Here is a 25467-nt window from a genome sequence, read left to right on the forward strand (position 1 = left end):
AATGCCATTCTCAATTAGGTGTGCTCAAAAAATAAGGGAACGGAAAATAAGCAGAAATTCGATAAAATGTCAATATTCAAATTTCCAAAAGAAAACTGTCTAAATCGGACTGGTAAAACCTCACTGAAATGGACGCCAACATTTAAAAAAAATGAGTATTGAAAATAATTTAATATTAATAATTATTTTTGAATGCTGTTTATTTAAAATGTTTTGTTTTCAGAATGCGTTGAAGAGTATTTAGAGGTGGAGTTTTCTCAAATCCCAACCCCGGAGAAGCTGACATGGTTGGAGGCGCCGGTTAAATTAATGTCAAGTCTGCTAGAAGACTTAATGCCACAAGTTGGGAAGACAGCCAACCTAAAAAATAAAAAGAGAATGTACGCAGTAATAAGCAAATTTCTTTGATTTTAAGCTTAATTTTTCAATTTACCTTTCACTAATTTTGCACTGTTTTCCAATACGTTTTCTTCTTCATTCAGCCAGTCCTCTTCACTACTGAAATCATCCAAAAATGTCATCATTGCTCCATATTTTATCTTTTTGTTTTTTCTTTATATTTGTTGTCCCGCGCGAACATTGAAATTTATCAATACATTTTTCAACCTTGTTAGCCCTGCCAATTAAATGTCAAATTTACAATTTGCACATTTCTGCTCGGCCAAATTCATGTAGCTAAAACAAGCAGAAATGTGCACCACTCAGCGCCATTTTTTTCTCGAGAGAGCTGCAAGTTTTGCGGGAACGCGTTGTAGCAGAATTAGCACTAATTAGTACTAATTTGTAGGTTCTGGAACACAACTATTGTTATGATATCGTAACAACCCACGTATTTTCACAGGGTTGCCATATTTTGACTCTGTCTTGTCCTATCTTTACACTTTTATGCCTTTGGATAAAATATTGTCTTCTGACGACTATCTAGCCATTTTTTTTTTTTTTTTGTTGATTTGCGGAAGACGAGGCCTGCAGCTTTAGAGATTTGCCAGACAAAGTCATTACGACCATTTCAACAGTTAGTCATGTTATTTCGAGGATTACACAATTTTTAAGCTCTCTTAGCCCGCAGGTCATTAAAAGGCATACAGAAGAAGAAAAATCTGCTTCAAACTATTTTTTTAATTAAGTGTGGATTTATCGGAGCAATTGGTGAGTTCCATAATAAATATTAATTCCTTATATAATATGTACGTACTTTTTAATTTTTAATAGGATGTATAGAGGATACACATGTTGTCATAATCCCTCCCATGAACTCAAGAAATGATTGCGTTGATCGAAAAGGGCATTTTTCAATTCAACTGAAGGATACCTGGAATGATAAAAGAAAATGTATAAATATTTGTTTGATGCCCTGGATCCTCACATGAGAGTTGGGTATTTCTGAATTCGTCAATTTGTCAAAATCTGGAAAATACATTTGGGTGCTGGATGTTTTGATTCCCTTTTAGTATGCTCTCAGCCTTATATCAATTATAAATCAAGATGTTAGTGATGTGAAGGTTCCGTTTCAGGACATTTGGAGTCAGTTTTTTCATTCCGTCCGCCTGGCTAGCTATTGCACTCTATCTTTTTAATATCTTTTTAAATCCAGATCGAGTTCGAAGATTGGCAGGATCGGTCAAAGATGTGTACAGATTATTACATCCTGGGAGATGATGCGTATCCCTGCAGAAGACACTTAATAACGCCTTATAGGGACAATGGCTATCTCACTTATTCGAAAAAACAATTTGATTCAAAGCTAAGCTCAGGTCATGTTCTTATTTAACACACTTTTGGCATATTAAAGCTACGTTTCCGACAACTTTATTACTGCAAGCTTAGAGGTATAGATACGCTGTGCATCTTTATAGGGGTCTGCTGGTTTTTGCATAATCTGGCAGACACAGATGATACTTCATTTGAATAAATCCTCGAAGATGAAGAGGAAATCCCTTGCAGTAATGGTTTGTCATCGATTAATATCTTTCGAGACCTCCTATTCAAATGCCATAAAAAGGTCGGTGATAAAATTACGTATAGATTTGCACTGAACTTGTTTTGCAATCTCCAACATCAAACTATAAGTTTGAATTATTACACGAGATGCCGTTGACTTTTCCTCCAACCCCAAGTATTTATTTGGGGCTGAGGAACTGACCACGCCCATTTTTTTTAATATTTTGACAGATAAATGAAATGTCGTTCGTTGGCAATGGAATCAGATGAAAGCGGCTGAACCGATTTGGATAAATTTTTAAAAATGTTCTCCTCTATGTCTGGTTATACTTAACATGCCTACTATTTGGCTTATAGTGTTTTAATTGACAGTATTTCTAAAAACTTAACAAAATTATAAGTTTTTTTTAACAAAGATACCATTAAAATTGAAAAAAAGTTTGTCAAACAATTGTATTGACTAACCTATGATATGTTTTAAAAATCTCTCTCGCATCGTGATGCTTCGAATATGACAGAACAGTTTAGGTCACAGAACTCGCAATGCTTCAAGTTAATTATATTTCCGGTCAAATCAAACCAAGGAGCAACCCCAATAGCGAAATGTGCGAATTGCATTTTTTTTTCATCAGCAAATACGATTACTGTTTTTGACAATTATCTTCCCATCGAAACCAATTGATTTGTACAGCAAATACAAAGACGCCATGTACGATGATATTTTGCATCAGATGCGTATTGCAACATCGAATCCAAATTTACAATGAGGCTTTGATATGAATCGAGGACATGTGCTTGATTGAAATGTGTTTCGAACAACACATTATCTGGCAACTCCCAATCACCTGATGCACAACGCATTCAACAAAGAGTTGCAACGCGAACAGCAATATGATTGCGATGCCTTAAGAAAATTAGATCGATCGAACGTTCCTCGTTTAAATCGACCACAAAAGTATGCGTATAATAGTATGATGAAAGTTTTGAACTATGAAACTGAAGGGATTTTTTGACGCTTGCGATGGAACTGGGAAAAACTTTTTTGCTCGCGATAATTTTGGCAACGTTACGCTCGCAGAATGATATTACAGTTGCACTTCCTTCATCAGGAATTGCAACTACCTTTCTGGAAGGTGATCTAACAGCTCACTTAAGTTGCAATTGAATATGCAAATCAATGAGAATCCAACATGCAACATTTCCAGGAAGAGTGCGATGGCCAAAGTTCTGCAACAAAGCAAACTGATCGTATGCGATGAGTGCACAATGGTTTATGAAACAATCAAAATCTATTCGGAGGGGCGATGATTTTGTTGGCAGGTGATTTTCGCCTAACATTGCCAGTGATCCCACGGCTAACTCCAGCCAATGAAACATTGATGTCGACGAATGTAATTTTACGATTCAATCTGAAATCGCTGTCGAATCAGTTGATTCTGTAACTTCCGAAGATGATGTCATGAACTATCCAGCAGAGATTGAAACTCGCTGGAATTACCATATCGCAATATTAAGAAACATAAACCCAACCAAACGTCTTTGTGATGGTACCCAACTTGCAGTAAAAGAGTTGATGAATAATGTCAGCGAAGCAAAAATACTTAAAAGAAAGCTGAAAGTTAAAGACGTTTTGATACCGCGTATACCAAAATTCCGACCGGCATGCCATTTGATTTCAAACGCTTGCAATTTCCCGTAAATTTTAAAGGCAGTCATTGTGTGTTTGCGGAATTAATCTAGAAAATTGTCAACTGTATGTTACTGTTCCCGTGCTGTTACTTCATCTGCCTTATTTGTTTTCGATAACAGATAACAGAACAAAAAATATTGTGTATCATAGAGCACTAAAATGAACGAAAATATGCTAAGCAATCGAAGAAATAATTCTTTTTTAATTGGTTGCCCGATCAGATATTTTAATCTAAAAACAGCATACGATACATTGGACTTTTTAAAATATAATGCAAATCAATCTTTAAAGATTGCTATTCAAAAAATAAATAAGTACATAAATAATGAATTATATACATTTGCAATTCTGTGTCTTTGAGACAAATGTATGGAAAGGTTTACAATTGTTATACAAGCCACACACGATACAACTGGTTGTGCAACTTGGAGAGGTTGTATTCAAGATTGTATCGTTTTTGGGGCGGTTGTACGAAGTTGTGTCTCGGTTGTATGAAAAATCTAAATTTTTTGATATTTGGCATGTTGTACCATCCGATTGTAACGTTTGTGGGTATGTCACATACAATTTCATTTTCTGCTTTTTTTCGTTGAGACAACACCATTTTAGGGCGTATCAAAACAACACCAAAATGGAATACTCCGCACAAATGCGTGATTTTATTGAATGTTATAAAAGTATGCCGGAATTATGGAATTGCAAAAATTAAAATTATAAAAAAAAACATGCGAAATAAAAGCTATGATAAATTGTCAATTGAATATAAAAAAATAAACAAGTAAAAAAACATTAAGTTCGGCCGGGCCAAACTTTTAATACCCTCCATCTTAGGGTAAAAGAAACATTATAAGGAATGTGGCAAAAACCATTGAAATGCCGAATATCGGGAGGTACCGTTATATGGGGGCTACACCAAAACGTGGACCTATAATTACAATGTTCCGCCACACGAACTAGGACCCATTATGACCAACAAATACCAATTTTTAGACAAATCCGTGAAAAAATGTGGCAAAAACCATCAAAATACCGAATATCGGGAGGTACCGTTATATGGGGGCTATACCAAATCATGGACCCATACATGCAATGTTTCGCCACCGGAGCTGGAAACTATTATGACCCACAAATACCAATTTTTAGAAAAATCCGTGAATAAATGTGGCAAAAAAACTAAAATACCGAATATCGGGAGGTACCGTTATATGGGGACTATACCAGAACGTGGACCGATATATCTCTTTTTCAATACCAACCATCCTAGACACAATGCAAATAGCTCTGCTAAATTTTGGCGCTCTACGTCAGCTACGTCAGAATCGTCACTCAAAATAAACGGGGTCGAGCTGCTAGAATGTGGCGTGGAAGATCCATTCCATACATTTTTTGACTTTCGCTTGGCAGTACTGACGTCCGTATATATTGAACCGAATTGTCGCTAAAAATCAGCGGGGTCGAGCTGTTGGAGTTTGGAGTGGAAGATCCATTGAAACTGCTTTGCAGTGTATTATAGGTCAATTGATTTAATCGTCCCGTCATCAAAATTGCATCAATGGCTTTTTTTGCAAATAATTTTATCAATGGCTCTTTTTGCATATAATTGTTGGTTTGGGTTCATTAGCCGATACATGCAAGACCATCCATTTGCATATGTAGTGGCTTCATCTTCGACTTTTGAATTGTTTGCTGACGACTCCAATTGTTCAGCAGCTTTTTTTAAAACTGCATCCTAGCATTGGCTACTGAAGATTTCTTGTGGGCCTGCAACTTCCTCTATCATGAAAAAATGTATTTATTCACGGTAAATAAAGTTTTTTGCCACAGCTTTCTACCTACCATATTTGTTGGAACGGGTTCTTCATCTTAACTTAAGGTGGATCGACCAGGCAAAGGAATTTCCAAGTCTCGCGGCGATAACAAGTCCGCATATTAGCTATTTTCTTCTTCAATTCTTTAAGGGTCCCATCATTTTATACCCTCCACGTTGGAAAGGAGGGTATTTTAACTTTGTCATTCCGTTTGTAATATATATATATATATATATATATATATATATATATATATATATATTATATATATATATATATATATATATATATATATATATATATATATATATATATATATATATATATATATATATATATATATATATATATATATATATATATATATATGTATATATATATATATATATATATAAATATTCATAATCAGCATAAAATTCTAAGTCGATTTAACGATCTCCGTCTGTCTGTCTGTTGAAATCACGATACAGCCCACATTATCTGACGTAGAGCGCCAAAATTTAGCAGAGGTATTTGCATTTTGTCTAGGATGGTTGGTATTGAAAATGAGATATATCGGTCCACGTTCTGGTGTAGTCCCCATATAACGGTACCTCCCGATATTCGGTATTTTAGTTTTTTTTTGCCACATTTATTCACGGATTTGTCAAAAAATTGGTATTTGTTCGTATATATATATATATATATATATATATATATATATATATATATATATATATATATATATATATATATATATACATATATATATCTATATCTATAAAAGAGGAAAATGTTTGTATGTTTGTTTGTTTGTTTGTTTGTTTGTTTGTTTGTAATTTATGGACTCGAAAACCGCTGAATAGATTTTCCTGAAAATGTCCGTATATACTGCAACATCGCCTGAAAGTAACATAGGCTATATACATTTTTGAATTTCCACTTGAAACTGGAGATATAGCATCAGAATCGGAGGTACCCCCCAAAAATTTAGATTTTATATGCACATATCTATTGATTGGTTGAAGATACAGTCTTCAAATTTGGAATACGTAACGGAATTTGGAACAAAAATAAGTTTGCCAAATTATATTGTAATCGGTTCAGATTTGGATATAGCTCCCATATATATTTTCGACCGATTTCCTTTATTTGATGCCTCAAACACAATATGAACGTTAGATTCCAATGAAATTTGGAATGTGTGACGGGATTTAATCCGAAAATAAATTTGTCAAATTATATTGAAATCGGTTCAGATTTGGATATAGCTCCCATATATATTTTCGGCCGATTTCATGTATTTGATGCACCAAACACGCTATGTATCACCAATTTCAAGGAAATTTGAAACGTGTGATAGATTTTATTTAAAAAATTGATTTCCCAAATTATATTGAAATCGGTTCAGATTTGGATATAGCTCCCATATACATTTTCGGCCGATTTCATGTATTTGGTGGAAATTCCACGATATGTATTTCCAATTGTAATGAAATTTAAAATAAGTAACGGAGCCAAAATGAATTTGTCAAATTAAATTGAAATCGGTTCAGATATGGATATAGCTCCCATATATATTTTCGACCGATTTCATGTATTTGATGCACCAAACACGCTATGTATCTCTAATTTCAATGACAATATGAATGTACGATTCCACTGAAATTTGGAATGTGTGACGGGATTTAATCCGAAAATAAATTTGTTAAATTATATTGAAATCGGTTCAGATTTGGATATAGCTCCTATATATATTTTCCGCCGATTTCACATGTTTGATGCACAAAACACGATACGTATTTCCGATTCCAATGAAATTCGGCATGAGTGGCTGAATTTGATTATAGCTCCCATATATATACTCAGCCGATTTCACATATTTGATGCACCCAAAGCGAGAGAGACAAAATCTGGCACCTGAAAAAATTGCCAAATTATATGGGATATGATTATGATTTTAATAAGAACCATTGACCCACAACGCCTTAGGCTAACACTAAAAAACAACACAACAATTTATTTGAAATACGCTTATTACGGCGAAGTATGTTGCTATCTCGAATTCACTACATGCAATAGAAATGCCACTCTACTTAAAGAAATTGCACGCTTGGTATTTGCTATGAAATAAATAAATCCAAAGGACAAACCCTTCGTGTATGTATGTCATGTTACTGCTTTTCTAATGGTTTTGGTTATTTACGCATTAAATTAGTGCAATATTTTTTTTAATTTTTAAATTTGTTTTTCTTTATCCAACATATATTCGTAAATAAAATTTTGAATGCATATAAAATCAAAGGGGTAGCGAAGCGCACCGGGTTCAGCTAGTATATATATATATATATATATATATATATATATATATATATATATATATATATTTGTTCGTATATATATATATATATATATATATATAATATATATATATATATAATATATATATATATATATATATATATATATATATATATATATATATATATATATATATATATATATATATATATATATATATATATATATATATACGAACAAATACCAATTTTTTGACAAATCCGTGAATAAATGTGGCAAAAAAAATTTTTTTTTCATCAGCAAATACGATTACTGTTTTTGACAATTATCTTCCCATCGAAACCAATTGATTTGTACAGCAAATACAAAGACGCCATGTACGATGATATTTTGCATCAGATGCGTATTGCAACATCGAATCCAAATTTACAATGAGGCTTTGATATGAATCGAGGACATGTGCTTGATTGAAATGTGTTTCGAACAACACATTATCTGGCAACTCCCAATCACCTGATGCACAACGCATTCAACAAAGAGTTGCAACGCGAACAGCAATATGATTGCGATGCCTTAAGAAAATTAGATCGATCGAACGTTCCTCGTTTAAATCGACCACAAAAGTATGCGTATAATAGTATGATGAAAGTTTTGAACTATGAAACTGAAGGGATTTTTTGACGCTTGCGATGGAACTGGGAAAAACTTTTTTGCTCGCGATAATTTTGGCAACGTTACGCTCGCAGAATGATATTACAGTTGCACTTCCTTCATCAGGAATTGCAACTACCTTTCTGGAAGGTGATCTAACAGCTCACTTAAGTTGCAATTGAATATGCAAATCAATGAGAATCCAACATGCAACATTTCCAGGAAGAGTGCGATGGCCAAAGTTCTGCAACAAAGCAAACTGATCGTATGCGATGAGTGCACAATGGTTTATGAAACAATCAAAATCTATTCGGAGGGGCGATGATTTTGTTGGCAGGTGATTTTTGCCTAACATTGCCAGTGATCCCACGGCTAACTCCAGCCAATGAAACATTGATGTCGACGAATGTAATTTTACGATTCAATCTGAAATCGCTGTCGAATCAGTTGATTCTGTAACTTCCGAAGATGATGTCATGAACTATCCAGCAGAGATTGAAACTCGCTGGAATTACCATATCGCAATATTAAGAAACATAAACCCAACCAAACGTCTTTGTGATGGTACCCAACTTGCAGTAAAAGAGTTGATGAATAATGTCAGCGAAGCAAAAATACTTAAAAGAAAGCTGAAAGTTAAAGACGTTTTGATACCGCGTATACCAAAATTCCGACCGGCATGCCATTTGATTTCAAACGCTTGCAATTTCCCGTAAATTTTAAAGGCAGTCATTGTGTGTTTGCGGAATTAATCTAGAAAATTGTCAACTGTATGTTACTGTTCCCGTGCTGTTACTTCATCTGCCTTATTTGTTTTCGATAACAGATAACAGAACAAAAAATATTGTGTATCATAGAGCACTAAAATGAACGAAAATATGCTAAGCAATCGAAGAAATAATTCTTTTTTAATTGGTTGCCCGATCAGATATTTTAATCTAAAAACAGCATACGATACATTGGACTTTTTAAAATATAATGCAAATCAATCTTTAAAGATTGCTATTCAAAAAATAAATAAGTACATAAATAATGAATTATATACATTTGCAATTCTGTGTCTTTGAGACAAATGTATGGAAAGGTTTACAATTGTTATACAAGCCACACACGATACAACTGGTTGTGCAACTTGGAGAGGTTGTATTCAAGATTGTATCGTTTTTGGGGCGGTTGTACGAAGTTGTGTCTCGGTTGTATGAAAAATCTAAATTTTTTGATATTTGGCATGTTGTACCATCCGATTGTAACGTTTGTGGGTATGTCACATACAATTTCATTTTCTGCTTTTTTTCGTTGAGACAACACCATTTTAGGGCGTATCAAAACAACACCAAAATGGAATACTCCGCACAAATGCGTGATTTTATTGAATGTTATAAAAGTATGCCGGAATTATGGAATTGCAAAAATTAAAATTATAAAAAAAAACATGCGAAATAAAAGCTATGATAAATTGTCAATTGAATATAAAAAATAAACAAGTAAAAAAACATTAAGTTCGGCCGGGCCAAACTTTTAATACCCTCCATCTTAGGGTAAAAGAAACATTATAAGGAATGTGGCAAAAACCATTGAAATGCCGAATATCGGGAGGTACCGTTATATGGGGGCTACACCAAAACGTGGACCTATAATTACAATGTTCCGCCACACGAACTAGGACCCATTATGACCAACAAATACCAATTTTTAGACAATCCGTGAAAAAATGTGGCAAAAACCATCAAAATACCGAATATCGGGAGGTACCGTTATATAGGGGCTATACCAAATCATGGACCCATACATGCAATGTTTCGCCACCGGAGCTGGAAACTATTATGACCCACAAATACCAATTTTAAGAAAAATCCGTGAATAAATGTGGCAAAAAAAACTAAAATACCGAATATCGGGAGGTACCGTTATATGGGGACTATACCAGAACGTGGACCGATATATCTCTTTTTCAATACCAACCATCCTAGACACAATGCAAATAGCTCTGCTAAATTTTGGCGCTCTACGTCAGCTACGTCAGAATCGTCACTCAAAATAAACGGGGTCGAGCTGCTAGAATGTGGCGTGGAAGATCCATTCCATACATTTTTTTGACTTTCGCTTGGCAGTACTGACGTCCGTATATATTGAACCGAATTGTCGCTAAAAATCAGCGGGGTCGAGCTGTTGGAGTTTGGAGTGGAAGATCCATTGAAACTGCTTTGCAGTGTATTATAGGTCAATTGATTTAATCGTCCCGTCATCAAAATTGCATCAATGGCTTTTTTTGCAAATAATGATATATATATAATAATATATATATATATATATACATATATATATATACATATATATATATACTAGCTGGCCCGGTCCGCGTTGCCGGTCCGTAGTTTTAGTCTTTAATGCAAATTTTGCATAGCATAATATTTCACAAATCTAGCTCATATTAAAATTTAAATATTGATTCGACTAAATAGAAATAAATAACTATGGAAGGAGGGCAAAATAATTTCTGAATAGTCAAAGTTAATTACGCTTTTACACCCATTACCATAGCACCTCAAATTGCGCATTAGAGTCCCCAAAAAGTCTATGTTCTTGTTCATAGTAAAATTCAATGACGATTAAACAATACCCGCGTTGTTGTCCGCCAATCGGCAAACATCACTATAGATCGGCGGGCCTGGAGACTATATGGGGACTGTACCAAAATATTTACGTATGTTGACATTTTTCTGTAAGATGGTTCTCTACTAACAAAGTAGCCTAAATACAGCAATTAATGGCCAAATCAGTTGAAAAACGTGGCCAACACCACGGTCACAGCTAAAATCAGGGATACATTTATATAAGGGTTATACCAAAACGTGGCCCAACCAATATTCTCTTGGGGGTTACAAATTCAATAGAAAACAAAATTTCTTTTCTGACCACCAATTAGATGTGAAAGTGGACTTGGGGATACTCCAATGTGGGGACTTTACTTAAATTAAGTCCTATGTGGCAATTATCTGTATGATGGTTCCCTACCCCAGAGTAGCATAAATACAATTTTTAGCCAAATCAATTAATGAATGTGGTCAAGACCGAAATGGGCCCTACTCTGAACATTTCAAACTTTATGCGAAGAGGTTCTCCACCTCCTTAGAAACAAAGATGCCAAACAATGGCCAAAATATTAAAAAAGTGACCAAGACACCAAAAATAGCTTAAATCATACGATGGTTATATAAATATGAAATCGGGTTGTACCCTTATCCGTGAATTATGATCGATATCATGAACGGCAAAATCGATTTAAGGTATCTTGAATGTTTGGGAAGATTTTCTGGAAGGATAGAAATCCTTTTCTTACTTAGAGTCCCATTCGCTCTACTATTTTCCACCCTTTTTATTTGGTATTTTTCTGATTGTACATTGGACGGATTATTATGAAAGGAAAGAAGTAGTTCCACGCTTTGAAATGAGCCCCATTAGGCTTTTTCGGTAATTTTTGTTTGTTCAAATGTGTTCGCATCTTCCAGCTGAACCACGATGTCGGCCCTGGAGTTGAAAGGTAGATGTCAGTTAACATCATATTTCCCACTTATTTCATTTTTTGGTGAAAATTTGTATATAGTGAAAATTTTTCAATTAGATAATACAAATTGAAAAAAAAATTGACAAAAGAAGAATAACACATTGAAAAAATCTTCAACTTGTTCGCTGATTTTTTACAGCAAATGTTTAAAGATCCTTATATAGTTTGTCAATAGAATGTACTTCTATTTTAAAATTCGATTCCATTAAATTATTTCGACATCATCTATTCCGTTTCGCCACCACATAATTCGGTACTACACTTCCATGTAACTCGCCATCAGTTACATTTCTCAAGAAATCAAGTCAATTAAATAAATTGGTATTAATATTTGAATTCAAAAATAAAATATAAAAAACACTACAAATGTACATTAGAAAAAATAAGTCAAAATGGAAAAAAATCATGCAAAATAAAACATTACTATTGTACATTTGAAAAGTCAAAATGAAAATGTTAATATATCACATTTTTACGCGATTTTTTTGGATATTATCCTTTTCGGAGAGGAGACAATTCCGAATTTGTATGAATCGTTAAAATCAATCCAGCGGTTCTTAAGTTATAAGCGTAGTAACTAACACAACTTTCTTTTATATATATAGATATATATATATATATATATATATATATATATATATATAATATATTATAATTGCTTCGCATGTTTTAATGTATTTAAAAGATTATTATTTGAATTTTTTCCTTTTTGTAAAATCAACTTCTTTGACCACTTTTTCATTTTTCCAATGGGACACAATATTGCAATTTATGTGACGGAGAAAAAACCTCATTAATTTCCAAACTATGAGGAGGAGAGATTAACAAAAATCGCTAATGACCAATTCCTCCTAAGAAAAGGATCATTCGTTATATCTGCGGCATTAGCTAAACAATGCCGCCCATTTGTTGACGGTATGTTTTTCAAAGAACTTTTTGGAGAGAAAACACAAGAATGTTACAATCGTTTAAAAAACAAAAACATTGTCGCCGAAAACTGTTTTTCGGCGAACAAAACGATATTACTGATTTTATATACACGCATATATAAAAAATAAGATAATAAACTGCAAATATTTTGTCTATTTATTTATTTAAGACGACTGATATATGAGACATTTCAAATTATTGGTATGTATAAGGGCGGTAAATGAAGATATGCATAGACACGTACGAAGTATACATCTTTATAATATAGTTAGCGAAGAAGTATTCGAATTTGATAAAACTAATTTTTTCTGCGTAAAAATAATAATATAATTTTATGTGTTTCCATTGTATAATTCACAAGCAAGCTTTATTCACCAAGCATATAATGGAAGTTGCAATAAGAATTATAAGTAAAGTTCGTGGATTTTTACAAGAAATCGATGTCGGTGTTTTAGGTATGTATACTTAGAATCTATCAATGCGGAAGTTATGCATGAATTACATTGCTTGACACTTGCTTGCTCTGTATGTTTGGATTTGGTCTTTTAGTCCGTTCAATTTTACGTAAACCTGTTCAATTTCAAGCTTGAAGGCAAAAATAAATTCATATTTGACTTAATAATTTGGTGAGAAAACTTCAAATCAAATTAAAATTCATATGGAGGAAAAAGATGTGGAATGCTACATTAATTAGAAATATAATAGAAGACTATAATAATTTATTTACTGTTTTTTTTTTTTTTTTAATAGAAAACTTTATTGTGTTGCACAACAATCCCTTTACCTGTGAGATATTAAATGAAATGAAAGAAATTAGACAGAAATTTATCAATTTTAGTTTGGATATTACTTTTTCCAATAAGTACTGACTTAAATTTTTGAAGACAAATAAATTCAGAGGAATGTCCAAAGATAAAAAGAGGAATTATGAAAATATATTCATATTCATTTTGTTTGGGTCCACATATTTATGCGAATCTACATTTTCTTATTTGAAAGTTATACAAAGTAAACTCAGGAACTCCCTTACCATATTGAAAAGGTACTGCGCATAAAATGTTGTCTATACCAATTTTAATAAATTTCATTATCCTAACTTCGTTTAAATTTTTGGTGGGCCACTTATTAATAATTTTTTTTTTTTAATTTAATAAGACTTTGTGAAAACATCACCTTAAATATTGCTTACGTCATTCGTTAGAGAATGAGAGTCCCATGTTTCACCAACACAAGCCTTGTTCCAGTACTTTTTAATAGTAAAAATCGCAGAAGAGAGACTTGCCAAGAAATTCTGGAATGGAAAATAGTATGTTGGGGTTATTTTTCAAAACAAACATTAATGAAAATGTGTTATACGCACAATAGAAAGACAAATGTTCGTATGCGTAAAATTTAGCAAAAATGTTCGCATGTGTAAAATTTAAAGAGAGCTGGATGCTTATTTCGATTTCTTTTAGCGTTTTATTTTTTAAAATCTTGATCCTTATGTTTGGGGAGTTACCAGAAGGAATGTTCCGATCTCTTCCATCTTTATAACAACTCTTCTGCTGATAGAAATATTAAGATGTACAAAGGAATGGAATTGGATATTTATTTCGCGTTTTATGTGCTTATATGTGCTTATAGAAAGACAAACACAAATCAGACATTTGCCGATAAAATCTGTGAAAATACGAACAAAATGGATTGTGACTATGGTGAGTTAATAATTATTGTTATAATTTCATATTAATTAGTATTATTATGTTTCCAATTTCTGCAGGAATTATTGAATACTTTGCGTTGTATTTAGGAAACACTTCTATTCCAGGGAACGTGGTTGGACGCACCAATAAAAGTAATGCTGTCGGAAGAATTCTCCAGAAGGTTGGAAAAAGTGTGCAGCTAAGAAATAAAAAGAAACTTCGGCAAGCTATGGCTGATGCTTTGAATATGAATGGGTAAACTAAGAACTCATTGGACATATGTTGATTTACATCTTCAGACATATAGAGCACAAAATTCGATGGAAAATATACATGATACAACAAAACTTAGAACCAGGCCATTAGAGTTCTATACCACAATATTGAGCAACTACAAATCCATTTCGAAAACCATATTCAGCATCACGATTCCCCATTGGACGGGATACTTTTTCCAAAACACAGTTCTAGGCCGAAGTATTCCGTATACACCAAAGTCTGTCTTTTTGTACACGGTTTTGATATAACACGGTTTGAAAATTGAATATTTGTAATTTATTTACACGATTTTATTCCATTTAGCACGATTTGAAATTTTATGTACTTAAATTTTTTTGTCAAATTTAATTTTTGCGAAGTATGTTCATATCACAAAAAAGTATTTATGAAAGAAAAAAGTCTGAAACCATCGATAATTTGCGAACACTAGCTTTAAGATTTAAGTGAATTCCGTAGACGTAGAGCGCCAAAATTTAGCAGAGGTATTTGCATTTTGTCTAGGATGGTTGGTATTGAAAATGAGATATATCGGTCCACGTTCTGGTGTAGTCCCCATATAACGGTACCTCCGGATATTCGGTATTTTAGTTTTTTTTTGCCACATTTATTCACGGATTTGTCAAAAAATTGGTATTTGTTCGTATATATATATATATATATATATATATATATTATAATTGCTTCGCATGTTTTAATGTATTTAAAAGATTATTATTTGAATTTTTTCCTTTTTGTAAAATCAACTTCTTTGACCACTTTTTCATTTTTCCAATGGGACACAATATTGCAATTTATGTGACGGAGAAAAAACCTCATTAATTTCCAATCTATGAGGAGGAGAGATTAACAAAAATCGCTAATGACCAATTCCTCCTAAGAAAAGGATCATTCGTTATATCTGCCGCATTAGCTAAACAATGCCGCCCATTTGTTGACGGTATGTTTTTCAAAGAACTTTTTGGAGAGAAAACACAAGAATGTTACAATCGTTTAAAAAACAAAAACATTGTCGCCGAAAACTGTTTTTCGGCGAACAAAACGATATTACTGATTTTATATACACGCATATATAAAAAATAAGATAATAAACTGCAAATATTTTGTCTATTTATTTATTTAAGACGACTGATATATGAGACATTTCAAAATTATTGGTATGTATAAGGGCGGTAAATGAAGATATGCATAGACACGTACGAAGTATACATCTTTATAATATAGTTAGCGAAGAAGTATTCGAATTTGATAAAACTAATTTTTTCTGCGTAAAAATAATAATATAATTTTATGTGTTTCCATTGTATAATTCACAAGCAAGCTTTATTCACCAAGCATATAATGGAAGTTGCAATAAGAATTATAAGTAAAGTTCGTGGATTTTTACAAGAAATCGATGTCGGTGTTTTAGGTATGTATACTTAGAATCTATCAATGCGGAAGTTATGCATGAATTACATTGCTTGACACTTGCTTGCTCTGTATGTTTGGATTTGGTCTTTTAGTCCGTTCAATTTTACGTAAACCTGTTCAATTTCAAGCTTGAAGGCAAAAATAAATTCATATTTGACTTAATAATTTGGTGAGAAAACTTCAAATCAAATTAAAATTCATATGGAGGAAAAAGATGTGGAATGCTACATTAATTAGAAATATAATAGAAGACTATAATAATTTATTTACTGTTTTTTTTTTTTTTTTTAATAGAAAACTTTATTGTGTTGCACAACAATCCCTTTACCTGTGAGATATTAAATGAAATGAAAGAAATTAGACAGAAATTTATCAATTTTAGTTTGGATATTACTTTTTCCAATAAGTACTGACTTAAATTTTTGAAGACAAATAAATTCAGAGGAATGTCCAAAGATAAAAAGAGGAATTATGAAAATATATTCATATTCATTTTGTTTGGGTCCACATATTTATGCGAATCTACATTTTCTTATTTGAAAGTTATACAAAGTAAACTCAGGAACTCCCTTACCATATTGAAAAGGTACTGCGCATAAAATGTTGTCTATACCAATTTTAATAAATTTCATTATCCTAACTTCGTTTAAATTTTTGGTGGGCCACTTATTAATAATTTTTTTTTTTAATTTAATAAGACTTTGTGAAAACATCACCTTAAATATTGCTTACGTCATTCGTTAGAGAATGAGAGTCCCATGTTTCACCAACACAAGCCTTGTTCCAGTACTTTTTAATAGTAAAAATCGCAGAAGAGAGACTTGCCAAGAAATTCTGGAATGGAAAATAGTATGTTGGGGTTATTTTTCAAAACAAACATTAATGAAAATGTGTTATACGCACAATAGAAAGACAAATGTTCGTATGCGTAAAATTTAGCAAAAATGTTCGCATGTGTAAAATTTAAAGAGAGCTGGATGCTTATTTCGATTTCTTTTAGCGTTTTATTTTTTAAAATCTTGATCCTTATGTTTGGGGAGTTACCAGAAGGAATGTTCCGATCTCTTCCATCTTTATAACAACTCTTCTGCTGATAGAAATATTAAGATGTACAAAGGAATGGAATTGGATATTTATTTCGCGTTTTATGTGCTTATATGTGCTTATAGAAAGACAAACACAAATCAGACATTTGCCGATAAAATCTGTGAAAATACGAACAAAATGGATTGTGACTATGGTGAGTTAATAATTATTGTTATAATTTCATATTAATTAGTATTATTATGTTTCCAATTTCTGCAGGAATTATTGAATACTTTGCGTTGTATTTAGGAAACACTTCTATTCCAGGGAACGTGGTTGGACGCACCAATAAAAGTAATGCTGTCGGAAGAATTCTCCAGAAGGTTGGAAAAAGTGTGCAGCTAAGAAATAAAAGAAACTTCGGCAAGCTATGGCTGATGCTTTGAATATGAATGGGGTAAACTAAGAACTCATTGGACATATGTTGATTTACATCTTCAGACATATAGAGCACAAAATTCGATGGAAAATATACATGATACAACAAAACTTAGAACCAGGCCATTAGAGTTCTATACCACAATATTGAGCAACTACAAATCCATTTCGAAAACCATATTCAGCATCACGATTCCCCATTGGACGGGATACTTTTTCCAAAACACAGTTCTAGGCCGAAGTATTCCGTATACACCAAAGTCTGTCTTTTTGTACACGGTTTTGATATAACACGGTTTGAAAATTGAATATTTGTAATTTATTTACACGATTTTATTCCATTTAGCACGATTTGAAATTTTATGTACTTAAATTTTTTTGTCAAATTTAATTTTTGCGAAGTATGTTCATATCACAAAAAAGTATTTATGAAAGAAAAAAGTCTGAAACCATCGATAATTTGCGAACACTAGCTTTAAGATTTAAGTGAATTCCGTAGACGTAGAGCGCCAAAATTTAGCAGAGGTATTTGCATTTTGTCTAGGATGGTTGGTATTGAAAATGAGATATATCGGTCCACGTTCTGGTGTAGTCCCCATATAACGGTACCTCCGGATATTCGGTATTTTAGTTTTTTTTGCCACATTTATTCACGGATTTGTCAAAAAAATTGGTATTTGTTCGTATATATATATATATATATATATATATATATAATAATATATATATATATATATATATATATATATTATATATATATATATATATATATATATATATATATATATATATATATATATATATTTATATATATATATATATATATATATATATATATATATAATATATATATATATATATATATATAATATATTATAATTGCTTCGCATGTTTTAATGTATTTAAAAGATTATTATTTGAATTTTTTCCTTTTTGTAAAATCAACTTCTTTGACCACTTTTTCATTTTTTCCAATGGGACACAATATTGCAATTTATGTGACGGAGAAAAAACCTCATTAATTTCCAATCTATGAGGAGGAGAGATTAACAAAAATCGCTAATGACCAATTCCTCCTAAGAAAAGGATCATTCGTTATATCTGCGGCATTAGCTAAACAATGCCGCCCATTGTTGACGGTATGTTTTTCAAAGAACTTTTTGGAGAGAAAACACAAGAATGTTACAATCGTTTAAAAAACAAAAACATTGTCGCCGAAAACTGTTTTTCGGCGAACAAAACGATATTACTGATTTTATATACACGCATATATAAAAAATAAGATAATAAACTGCAAATATTTTGTCTATTTATTTATTTAAGACGACTGATATATGAGACATTTCAAAATTATTGGTATGTATAAGGGCGGTAAATGAAGATATGCATAGACACGTACGAAGTATACATCTTTATAATATAGTTAGCGAAGAAGTATTCGAATTTGATAAAACTAATTTTTTCTGCGTAAAAATAATAATATAATTTTATGTGTTTCCATTGTATAATTCACAAGCAAGCTTTATTCACCAAGCATATAATGGAAGTTGCAATAAGAATTATAAGTAAAGTTCGTGGATTTTTACAAGAAATCGATGTCGGTGTTTTAGGTATGTATACTTAGAATCTATCAATGCGGAAGTTATGCATGAATTACATTGCTTGACACTTGCTTGCTCTGTATGTTTGGATTTGGTCTTTTAGTCCGTTCAATTTTACGTAAACCTGTTCAATTTCAAGCTTGAAGGCAAAAATAAATTCATATTTGACTTAATAATTTGGTGAGAAAACTTCAAATCAAATTAAAATTCATATGGAGGAAAAAGATGTGGAATGCTACATTAATTAGAAATATAATAGAAGACTATAATAATTTATTTACTGTTTTTTTTTTTTTTTTTAATAGAAAACTTTATTGTGTTGCACAACAATCCCTTTACCTGTGAGATATTAAATGAAATGAAAGAAATTAGACAGAAATTTATCAATTTTAGTTTGGATATTACTTTTTCCAATAAGTACTGACTTAAATTTTTGAAGACAAATAAATTCAGAGGAATGTCCAAAGATAAAAGAGGAATTATGAAAATATATTCATATTCATTTTGTTTGGGTCCACATATTTATGCGAATCTACATTTTCTTATTTGAAAGTTATACAAAGTAAACTCAGGAACTCCCTTACCATATTGAAAAGGTACTGCGCATAAAATGTTGTCTATACCAATTTTAATAAATTTCATTATCCTAACTTCGTTTAAATTTTTGGTGGGCCACTTATTAATAATTTTTTTTTTTTTAATTTAATAAGACTTTGTGAAAACATCACCTTAAATATTGCTTACGTCATTCGTTAGAGAATGAGAGTCCCATGTTTCACCAACACAAGCCTTGTTCCAGTACTTTTTAATAGTAAAAATCGCAGAAGAGAGACTTGCCAAGAAATTCTGGAATGGAAAATAGTATGTTGGGGTTATTTTTCAAAACAAACATTAATGAAAATGTGTTATACGCACAATAGAAAGACAAATGTTCGTATGCGTAAAATTTAGCAAAAATGTTCGCATGTGTAAAATTTAAAGAGAGCTGGATGCTTATTTCGATTTCTTTTAGCGTTTTATTTTTTAAAATCTTGATCCTTATGTTTGGGGAGTTACCAGAAGGAATGTTCCGATCTCTTCCATCTTTATAACAACTCTTCTGCTGATAGAAATATTAAGATGTACAAAGGAATGGAATTGGATATTTATTTCGCGTTTTATGTGCTTATATGTGCTTATAGAAAGACAAACACAAATCAGACATTTGCCGATAAAATCTGTGAAAATACGAACAAAATGGATTGTGACTATGGTGAGTTAATAATTATTGTTATAATTTCATATTAATTAGTATTATTATGTTTCCAATTTCTGCAGGAATTATTGAATACTTTGCGTTGTATTTAGGAAACACTTCTATTCCAGGGAACGTGGTTGGACGCACCAATAAAAGTAATGCTGTCGGAAGAATTCTCCAGAAGGTTGGAAAAAGTGTGCAGCTAAGAAATAAAAAGAAACTTCGGCAAGCTATGGCTGATGCTTTGAATATGAATGGGGTAAACTAAGAACTCATTGGACATATGTTGATTTACATCTTCAGACATATAGAGCACAAAATTCGATGGAAAATATACATGATACAACAAAACTTAGAACCAGGCCATTAGAGTTCTATACCACAATATTGAGCAACTACAAATCCATTTCGAAAACCATATTCAGCATCACGATTCCCCATTGGACGGGATACTTTTTCCAAAACACAGTTCTAGGCCGAAGTATTCCGTATACACCAAAGTCTGTCTTTTTGTACACGGTTTTGATATAACACGGTTTGAAAATTGAATATTTGTAATTTATTTACACGATTTTATTCCATTTAGCACGATTTGAAATTTTATGTACTTAAATTTTTTTGTCAAATTTAATTTTTGCGAAGTATGTTCATATCACAAAAAAGTATTTATGAAAGAAAAAAGTCTGAAACCATCGATAATTTGCGAACACTAGCTTTAAGATTTAAGTGAATTCCCCTTTAGCGCGTACAAACAATTTTTACTGGTCAAAGCAAATGTGAATAGCACTATGTGCATACAATAAAATTTACTGGTCAGAGCAATTGAAACGTGTTAATATTTTGTGAACTGTTAATGCAATAAGACGTGTTTGGTAAAGAAAAAAAATAAAAATTCTTGTTTTTCACTAATTTTAATAGGTTTTAGAGATTAGGAACAAATCACCCATTTTTTCATTACGATGTACCAAACTTGGACCAAATCGGAACTACCCTTCAAGAGTTATCGTGTGAACCAGCCAGAAGGACAGACGCACGGAAATCGCTAGATTTGGTCCAAAGAGACTAAGGGTCTTAACCCGTTATTTCGATTGGGCATGTGTTGGCCGTATCAAATAATATGTAGGTAAATAATAAATGGTTTTAAAGTTGCAAGTTTTTCGTTTTCTGGAGAAGCTAAATATGAAGAGGAACTAGATACGAAGTTTAACTCAAGACAAATGAGCTTATTTCGCCGAATTTCAAAAAAAAAAAAACTAAAAATTTGATTTGTCTTATCTATTTTGTGACACCTGTTTTATTTTTGTTGTAATTTATATTTACTTTAAATTATTTCCGATTTATATTTCAGGTAACAATCTGTAATAGCATGTTTCCATTGGAAACCGAACAACGTTGTTCGCTCTCAGAATTAGGTACACGAATTAACCCGTTCATACGGCACGATTCGTAATTCATAGTAAAATAATTCCTTTTTTCAAAAAAATTGTTTGTTGATTTTAAAGGGAATGTATACGAAAATACATGAAATTCTCACTAATATGAATATAAGAAATTATTGATTTTCTCCCAAAGATTTATTATATCATTAATTTTACAATTTTCATTCACGTTTTCAGCTTTTTGTGTAAATGTTGACATTTTGAACGTATTTTTGTGTTTTTCCATTTTTAAATTCTGCTGGAGAGACACTTGTCAAACATTTTTTCTGCCGATAGAAACATTTTGAAAATATTGATTATTTTGTTTGCAGTTTTCTGTAGAAATTTTAACTCGTGGACCAAATGCGTACCTCGAATGAGAGAGAAAACAAAATTTACTTTCGTTTGAATGTACATACGCCATTCAACATTGTAGTTTTCATTCATAATTTTCAGTCTTCCCAAAAATTTTTAAAATTTCATTAAATTTTTCTTTTTATAATTTTTAAATGTCATAATTTATTTTTTCGATAAATTCTCTCATTTGTTAGGGATGGGACATATTTTTTTGTTGTTCTGAGAGTGATTTGATTTGAACAACGTACAAATATGAGTGTTCGCTCAGGAAATTTTGTGTGAAGAATTAGGTAGTTTTTTCATAGTTAAGGGTCAAACAACGAATAGAGAGCGAATCAAGTGCAGTGGAAACGCCACCTAAAATGTTGTATAAAACCAAATAATTTTGTGTCATAAATTGTTGAATCTTAAGAAACAAAATGAAAACTATAAATTTTTAGAGTATGTAAAGTAATATGTGATGTATCCTAAGATCTACAGTAGAATTTTATGACAAATAAATTTAGTGTTTATAGGGAATTTTCAGCCATATTTCCAAGGACCAAAAAGGACCCTTTGTTGACACGCTTTAGGATTAACATTTCTTACGAAAAATTTCTATAATATTCCAAACGACATTATCACATCAATGGATTCCAAGGTATTTAATTCGAGATGTTTCAAAAGCGTCGATACGATGACGATGTGTGAAAAGAGATTCTAATTATTCATTCAAGTGAGCAAATAACTGTGTTCTAATTTGTTTACGATTCTGAACCTCAGATTCCAAAGACACTGACGATGACGATTGGTTGTATTTATAACATTTGAGAAAAACTTGGTATTTCTTTTTTCACACCTCTTCCAAATTAATCTTTGCCACTAATTAAAAAAAAAACATTTTGGTTAGCTTTTGACTAAAAGGTATTGCAGCATTAGTGTTCTTTTTGTTTCCTACACCCTTGTATCGTTTGTATTTTTATTCTGGTTCAACCGAGTAGTCGATTAATGATGTGATCGATTTTTGACTTAAATAGAGGTGCCTAGCTCTCCTCTTCCGCATTTTATGAAATTCTAGAATTAAGGTTCCTCGGAATCCTTTCTTTTTAGGTGTATGGTGTCTTGGACACTATTGCAGATAACAATACGATGATTATTTATTTGTCATAAAACTCTACTGTAGGACCCCGAAGACATCAAATGCCTAAATCTTAACTTTAGGAATTCCTAATTATTAAAAGTACATGTTAGGGTCGTACTTTTTTTGTACATAATACCGCCATTAGTCATCAATGAAAAAAATCTATATTTACATATTGTGTGTCAAAAAAATATTTACATCTAATAGGGATTTGGAAATCTATAATTGATTTTCCAAGTTTGGTGTAAAAGGTAAAACTCGAATTTTTGATTCTAGATTACGTGAATATGGGGGTGTGTGAAGTTAGCAACGACGCAAACTTTCGATAACAACGAGTTATCGAAATTCACAGGTTGACACAAAACAGCCCCATTTCTCTTTTAGTAACTTTTTTTCAAAGGTGCTGATGAAAATAATAAAAACAAATAAAAAAACCAGTAAAGAAAGTCCTAAAGTCGGGCGGGCCGATTTTATGATACCCTACACCACTTTGCTAATTTAGTTGAGCTCCACTTAATAATTAAAAGTTTTTATGGGAGAATTCAATCATACACGCTATGATTATAATTTAAAATTCAAAGGACTAAATATGCCGAAGCATTTGTATCTTTTAATTTCGGACTTGTATTGCTCATTTGGTGCGAAATTAATTTGAAATCGGATAAAAATATATATGGGAACTATATCCAAATCTGAACCGATCTCGATAAAATTTGGCAAAGATATTTCTGAGCTGTATTTGATATATTTCCCTGAATATCGTTCTTACGGAGTGCATATTATGGCTGTGGGTAACAAATACAATAAATCGGATGAACAATATATATGGGAGCTATAACTATATCTGAACCGATCTTCACCAAATTTAGCATACTACCTTCTACACTAAATTCGGTCGTATGTGCCAAATTCCATTCCATTTGGACAAATTTTAGACTTTTGGTGCACAATAAATGGTAAATCGGACGAAGTTCAAATGGGAGCTATATCCAAATCTGAACCGATCTCGATAAAATTTAGCAAAGGTATTTCTGAGCTGCATTTGATATATTTCCCCAAATATTGTTGTTACAGAGTGCATATTACGGCTGCGGAGGACAAAAATAACAAATCGGATGAACAATATATATGGTAGCTATTGCTCCCATCTGAACCGATTTCTTATTTTCAGGCCTAATTTGGTTGTATGTGCAAAATTCCATAATATTCGGGCTGATATTACACGTTTGGTGCACAATAAAAGGCAAATCGGACGAAGATATATATGGGAGCTATATCTAAATTTTTACCGATTATCTCCAATTTCAATAGGGTTCGTCCTTGGGCCAAACAAATGTTGTTTGCAAAATTTCATCTCAATCGGATAATAAATGCGACCTGCATTTTGTTCACAAGAATACATGGACAGACGGACTGACATGCATAAATCAACTCAGAAAGTGATTCTATGCAGATCATCAAAAGGAACTATGGGTCTATCTCGTTTCCTTTTTCCTGTTACAAACAAATGCACCTGACCACCTTGTGGTGTAGGGTATAATAATAGTGCAAAATCAGTTTTTGGTAGAACAAAGTTGGAGGTTTTCTGATTTCCAACCTGTGGTCAGGACAGAAGATCGGCTCTGGAGGTCTTTACGAACATTTTCGTTATGTTACAAATGTTTTATTAGCATTGTTGAACCACTTGTTATACCCTCCAACATAGTATAAAGGGTATATTAAGTTTGTCATCCTGTTTGTAACACCTCAAAATATACATTTTAGACCCACATAGTATATATGTAGCCTTGATCAGCATAAAATTCTATGTCGATTTATCAATGTCCGTCCGTCTGTGGAAATCACTCTAGCTTCCGCACGAAATGAAGTAAGTTGATAAAAATTTATACAAATGTGTATTATGTCTGCAGGACTTTCGGTATTGAAAATGAGCCATGTAGGTCCACGTCTTCGTGTAGCCCCCATATAACGGTTGATGATTTTAGCGACATTATTTACCGGAATTGTTTCAAATTTGGTATTTGAATTTCG

General features: G+C 32.1%; 3 long non-coding RNA genes across 3 annotated transcripts; all 3 read right to left on the reverse strand.

Moving 5' to 3' along the window:
• Positions 1-222: 222 nt before the first annotated feature.
• On the reverse strand, positions 223-15391 carry LOC131804696 (uncharacterized). The gene is made up of 6 exons (XR_009343228.1): positions 15114-15391; positions 14226-14527; positions 14039-14156; positions 1196-1312; positions 434-616; positions 223-360 (listed from the first exon to the last, which is right to left on the reverse strand). It is a non-coding gene; the product is annotated as an uncharacterized LOC131804696 (long non-coding RNA).
• Positions 15392-16752: 1361 nt separating this feature from the next.
• Positions 16753-18363, reverse strand: LOC131804679 (uncharacterized). The gene is made up of 3 exons (XR_009343221.1): positions 18031-18363; positions 17143-17444; positions 16753-17073 (listed from the first exon to the last, which is right to left on the reverse strand). It is a non-coding gene; the product is annotated as an uncharacterized LOC131804679 (long non-coding RNA).
• Positions 18364-19828: 1465 nt separating this feature from the next.
• Positions 19829-21478, reverse strand: LOC131804671 (uncharacterized). Its single transcript, XR_009343218.1, has 3 exons — positions 21109-21478; positions 20220-20521; positions 19829-20150 (listed from the first exon to the last, which is right to left on the reverse strand). It is a non-coding gene; the product is annotated as an uncharacterized LOC131804671 (long non-coding RNA).
• Positions 21479-25467: the final 3989 nt, after the last annotated feature.

This window comes from Musca domestica, unplaced genomic scaffold (assembly GCF_030504385.1).
Source record: "Musca domestica strain aabys unplaced genomic scaffold, Musca_domestica.polishedcontigs.V.1.1 47, whole genome shotgun sequence".
Lineage (NCBI taxonomy): Eukaryota > Metazoa > Arthropoda > Insecta > Diptera > Muscidae > Musca > Musca domestica.